We start from the raw sequence: 6452 nt of genomic DNA, 5'->3' as shown, positions 1-6452 counted from the left end.
CATCGCTTGTACCCGGTGGGAGCACGTTGCCTTCTTCACCTCCACACCTCCCCTTTCTGCCTCACCTTCCACTCTTAGGAAGCTTTGGTTGTGGTTTGCAAAATCAGTCCCAGGGCCAAGACCCTAAATTTGGCCTGGAATTTTTGGGCTCCACCTTTTGGCAAAGGACCACGGAAGTGGCCTTTGGTCCACCCTACAGGACACTCTGCCTCCGACGCTGTGTTTTTCAGAAGGATGTGCTGATTCTGCAATCCCTGTCTCCTGGGCTGGGTGTGCATCAGCAACGCAGCACAATCGGTCGCATTTGCTGACCCATATACACCATTAATCTAGCCACAGCATTTTCCCCCAACTTGCTCTAACGCTAATGAGAAAATTTTTCTCTCTATAGTTTGTACTTCAAAAGGTTTTATTTTCTTAGCTGCTGAAATCACTCAGATTTCCACTGACGGTGAGCACTTTCTGATAGTGCAGAATGATGCACGGCGACCTGCTCAATGGGACTACCAGCCCCTGTTCTGAGCAGACACCGAGAATGTGGTTCTGGTTCTCAGCAAATCTCCTTGATCCTGGGAACAACAGCAGAGGGCTTGTCCTAGCCCGACATTTCCAGCACAGCCTGTCTGTGTGGAACCCCCAGAGGACTCAGGGGTCTCAAGCTGTTTTCTGAAGTCATAATACTTCTTATAGTTTAGTTCAAGACCTAAAAACGAATGTGTCCTTTTATTAGGGACTTAGTGGTCATTTCTGATCTCTGGGAAAGGTGGGCTCTGGGAGGCCCGGGCTTCAGCCAGCCTTGGCCAGTAAGGCAAGAGCAGAGGGTTCCCGGGCCTGGCCGTCCTGCCTCTCAGGGAGGATGAATGGGACACCTGGCTGGTGAGCCGTGGACGCTCGGGGAGGGTGCAAATCTCAGAGAAGTGGAGGTGCTTGTGATGGACAGCCGGGGCCAGGGGCCTCCCCCGGGCCTCGGGCCCTGAGTGTCCTCTGGGCTGCTAAAGCTCCTCTTCCAGCTTTGACCCGACTTTCAGCAAATGACATGTTCATCTTGGGAAACCTTTCCTTCTCGCCGCGGCTGTGAATCATCGAGTGACTTTTACACACTTGTCTGCTTCTCCTTGTTCGGTCCCTGTCTGAGAGGCTTCCACACACAGAGCCCTCCAGGCCCCCACAACAACTCAAGCAGGCAGCAGGAGGGAGTGAGCGAGGTGCACAACAATGACCCTCGTTCAAACCCGCCGCAGGGAGCCGCCAGACGTGGATGGTTGTTCCGAGGTCCAGGGTGCTGCTGCATTTGCCTGGTCCTTGCTGATCTCAGGAAGATCCACCCTGGGGTAACCCATTTTGGCTTCGCTGTGTTTTTCCCTCTGAGCCACATGGAAAGTTTGAGCAAATGGACTTTGGCAGAATCTGAAGGGGGTCTGTGTAGTGTAATGCGGTCCCCGCCCAGACCCCAGATGAAGGAAGGAAGAGGACGCCAGAGGAAACGGCATCTCCGAGCAGTGGGCTGGGTCTGATCTCCCTCAGGCCCCAGAACCCGTGAGCGCCCCTCTCTCGTGCCCAACCCAACCCCTGCCTCCCCTCACAGCCCAGGCCGTGAGTCTGCCCAGAACTCTGCACCACCTGGGCCACGAGCTCTGAACCAGCCCCGGGCACCCGGGCAGGCCTTGCGCAATGACATCCTTTAAAATATGCATTACACAGATAATCTGCTTTTGTAGAAAAATTAGAAAATGAAGAGAAGCAAAACCAAAAAGGTTAAAATTAGCTATGATCCCATGTCCACACCCCTAAAGATCTGCTGTTTTTCTTTCCAGTGTGTATTATACATAGGCACATACATATATTTTAGAAAAATAAGTTCATTCTGTAATCTGTTTTTCTCCTAGCAACTTGTTTTTTTAATCACTATTTGAATACATTGCAAAAGGGTCAAGCACTCTGGGAATAAACAGGGGCCCCTGCCGCTCAGCCCTCACACTCAGCGGCACCCCCGGCTGGGAGCCCTCTCTCTGGCACAGAGCGCAGCGACCGACGAACACCTTCCGGCGGCTCCGGGGGCACTCGTTTCTCTGGTGTGGACACAAAGAGGTAGCAGTGCTCAGTCAGAGTATGTGTATACGCTTTATGTCAATACAAGTGCCAAATTGTTCTCAAAATAGCTATATTGACTTGTTCTCCCCAAACTGGAGCAGCTGTTTTCCCACATCCTCATTTTAACGTTTGCCAGCCGCCTAGGTGAAAGTGTTATCTGGCGGTGGTTTTGGGTTAAATTTCCCTGAACACCGGTGATGTTTACATTGGCTGCTGAGTCGCCTTTACCATGAACAATGGCACATATCCCGGCCCCTGTGTTGTTAGTGTTTTAAAATGATTTTAGAACTTCTTGCTACGGTCTGGTATTAAATCTTCATATGATAGATTTATAACATTTTTCTCCCAGCTTGTTACATGTCTTATAACTTCACTTATGATGCCTTTTATCATAGAGAAGATTTTTTAAATTATTTTTATGTAATCCAAACTTTCAATTTTTTCCACCGTAACTTTTGTGGGTTTTACCCTATTTACATCAGCGTCATGGCATACCAACCACAGATTGGTTTTTATAATCACCTCTTTCTCAAAAATACATTCCACCAATATCAGTGATATAAAAGAGGGATCTAATTTTTTCCAAAGGTTTGTCGGAGGATCGGACTGAATCCGAACGTCAGTATAGAGCGCGCCAAAACGCCCCCGAAACCGCTCTCGCCACGTGCGGTCATCACTTTGCATTACGTGACCGCGCTAAAATCAACTTCTGTTCGCCCGGTTTCCAGGAGTGCCGCGTCTGAGGCCGTCTCTCGTGGAGCTGAGCGCTCATCCGCGTGCCGGAGTCCCCTCCCTCTGCCTGTTCTTTTCCTCTGCCCAGAGCTGGGCTAGCGCTGCAGATGCGGCCGTGGCTGAGCCGAGGAGACGGCCTTCCTCCCTCGCCTCCCTCCGCGGTGTCGGGGGGCTGGTGCTCTGCCCGGCCTCACCGGCCCCACTGATGCCATCCCGCTGAGGAAGGGAATGACCAGCCTGGGACTTCCAGACTCAGTTTCCCAAATAAACCACCTTGAAGGACGTTGGGTGCCTCCACCCGCTTCTCACAGCCCTGGACTCCGGGCCCCCAACAGCTCCTACCTCTGGGGCTGCCTCCTTGGAGTGCTGGGGGCACCTCTGCCTCTGCTGCTCCACGGGTCTGTCCCTCTCTGCTTTCTCTCTCTCAGAAATGCTTCGGCATGGCTGACCCACAGAGGTTTTCCCACATGTAGGGAGGAAGGTTTATTCTTATCTGCCGTTTTACTGGATTTTGGATGATCTGACCTTCTCATCCCTCTTCTTGAGAGTACATCATCATTTTACCTGAATCCCACCTGCGCATGTTAAACAGCGTGGGGCTCGTATCCTTTCTGATTTTTAATATTATAAATAATCACCATGAACGCCATTATACACATATCCTGGATCATTTGTTATTTCTTATGATAAATTCTTTTCTTTATTTATGCTTTTTGGTTTAAACTGGCTCCGAGCTAACATCTGTTGCCAACCTTCCTCTTTTTTTTCCTCCCCAAAGCCTCAGTACATAGTCATATATCCTATTTGTAAGTCACTCTAATCCTTCTATGTGGGACGCTGCCACAGCACAGCCTGACAAGCAGTGTGTAGGTCCACACCCAGGATCCAAACTTCCGAACTCTGGGCCACAGAAGCGGAACGTTCGAACTTAACCACTGGGCTACCAGCCAGCCCCTCTTATGATAATTCTTAGAAGGAGATCCAAGGAGTCAAACTATACGACCATCTGTATGGCATATGACCGTAGTATTACCAACTCGTCACCCAGACGAGTTACATCTGCTTATGTTCCACCATCTGTAGAGAGGACTCGTTTCTCCCTCCTTCACCACCCAGTTAAATCAACTTCTCCACTTGATTTTTTTCTACCTAATGGGTTTGACTTTGAAATCAAATTAAGGACCTCTAGGCTCCTATCTGGAATTTGTCCCATGGCTTTGCAGCTGACTTTGATAAACTTACTAAGACTTGGTTGTCGTGAAATAGGCTCTGAAGTGACAACTATACCTAAACATCCGTTGCTGAGCTCCTGTTTCTGGTCCCCACCATGAAACCCATGTCCTGTCCCTGTCAGACTTGCAGACTAGGGAACCCAGGAAGGACCAGCCTGCTGGGGGCCTGTCTGCCCTCTGCCAGCCCTGCATGGGTTCAGTGCCCACTGTGAGTCATGACTCCGCCATCATCTGGTCCCCTTCAGTTTCTCATTAAAATTCCAAACTCCTCCATAAAGCATCTTCGCTCTGAGTGTGAGAAAATCATGTTTTTGAGAAGTTAAGTAACTTGCCTGGAGCAAATCCAGGATTTACACTCAAGTCCGGCTACCAGCACAGCCTGAACCACCATGGAAATTGCTCAACTTGTGCCAGCAGCCCACCTTCTCCCAGTCTTCAAGCACCGACATCTCCCATGATCAAAGGGACGTGATCAATTCTGATGATGTCAGACTCCACCTCAGAGCTGACCACCCCTGCTTCAAGCATCAACTCTGAGGAAAACCATCGTGAACATTACTACAAAGATGGGAATCGTTAAATGGCGTGTTTCATGGTGAGTTCCCAGAGCCCAAAACAAATATTGGCGGCCCAAAAGTAAGTTTTAGTGAATGAACAAATGCTTAGTTGAATCTGTTAGCTCACAAGGTGGAAAAAGATGAATAGAACCAAACGAAGAGCGTGTGCGTTTATTCCAAGAAGCATTTCAACGGAACAGCCACCACTGGCCTATCCTCCCGTGGTGACTGTGCCTCCGGCCCACTTCCTAGTAACTCAAGGTCTGTTCAGTCTGTGAATTAAGGTCAAAAAGACTCTTTCCTCCTAGCCCTAGTGAGGAAGATTTTGCAATTCCTTTGGGTTTGGCGGTGGATGAGCTTGGCACAGGCACTTCTAAGGGTGGGGCGTAAACCATGGGGACTCCGGGGATGTAAGAGCCCAGGGAGTCTGCATGGAAGCAGGTGACCATTAATAACAAGGGCCTGCGAGTAGATGACCCCAACCAGGGAGCGGAGATGAGAGGCTCCAGGGAGCATGGAGGAGCCACCAGGAGAATCAACTGTGAAGCCCTGCCAAGACCAGAGAGGGCTCAGCCCTGCCCACACCAGCACCGAGCAAGTGAAAACTGCCCTGCCATCGCCACACCACCCACCGCCCAGCCGCCCCCTCCTGCCCTGTCCTGGAGGGTCTGAACTGAATGTGTCTCACGGAAGGCAGGGGACAGACAAGCATGCAAGCCACCTTCAGAGGGCCGCCAGCCACAGCAGGCCTGAGAGGTGAGTGACGCTTTGCAAAGCTCAAAGCTTCTGCTTGTGACTGTGGGCCAGTCAGAGCCAGCACTACACTCACATGGTATTTTCTGACCTAGTGAGCCTAGAGGGCTACTTTTTGTAACCTGGGATGTCCTTCTAGCCCACCAAAGACATTCAAAAGGACTTGGGGAAAGACATAAAGGTACTACGTCTAGCTTGTTCTGGCCACACCTTGGTCACCTGGTCAGGGAATGAGCCCCACCTGCAGAGGACTTGGTGGACATCCACAAATGTCACTTCAGTGCATCCTCATAGTCTGTGAAGGGTTTTTGGGCGTTGTAGAACCACCAGTTTCACTTCTCCAGTGGTTTGTTTGGATTTCTGACAGTTGCTGTGTAGTAGTGGGACGTTCCAAGTGGAATAGCTATCGATGAAAGGGAAGGGACGTTTTTTACTTGGGAAGAACTATGAAGCCTAAAGTCTAACTTTGTCAAGATGCATGGCAAAGGGTATCTCAGAAACACAAATCAGGTGTCTTTAGAGAAATTAAAGGGAGAGAAATGTAACACATAACCTGGGATGATTAAAAATCTTCATTAAGGAATTATTCCTTAAGATCCAATTCCAAATTGTTAGCCAGTTGGGAAAATTTTAACTGGTCTATTTGTTTCTTGCTAAATTCTTTTCTCTGCAAAAGCAGACGAGCTTTGCTTTCCACAATGAATATGTATCTGAAAATTTGCCAATCAAATTCTGTTTTGAATGTCTCAAGAAAGCTTGCTACTTAAAGGTCTCACCCCATAAAACACTTTTATAAGGGTGTCAATGAGGTAGTCGACCTATAACTACAATAAAAGGTAATAGGCTGATTGACAGAATCAGTACCAAAAAGGTCTCAATGAACTAGAGAGACTGGCCAAACCCATCAGGTGGTATTGACCAGGAACGCGGCAGTGCGCGGGAGGATGGCACGAAGTAGCAGGAACCTGTAGCTTGGAGAAGAGAACATGTATGTGGGGGAGAAGCAGGGGAGGACTCAGGAGGCTCTTCTCCAGTGAGAGATGAGACCTATGTTAATATCCCATCGAATGGGGACAATCGGGAGAGA

This window comes from Equus caballus, chromosome 22 (genome assembly GCF_041296265.1).
Source record: "Equus caballus isolate H_3958 breed thoroughbred chromosome 22, TB-T2T, whole genome shotgun sequence".
In the NCBI taxonomy this organism is placed as follows: domain Eukaryota; kingdom Metazoa; phylum Chordata; class Mammalia; order Perissodactyla; family Equidae; genus Equus; species Equus caballus.
Note: the sequence above shows the minus strand (reverse complement) of the source record.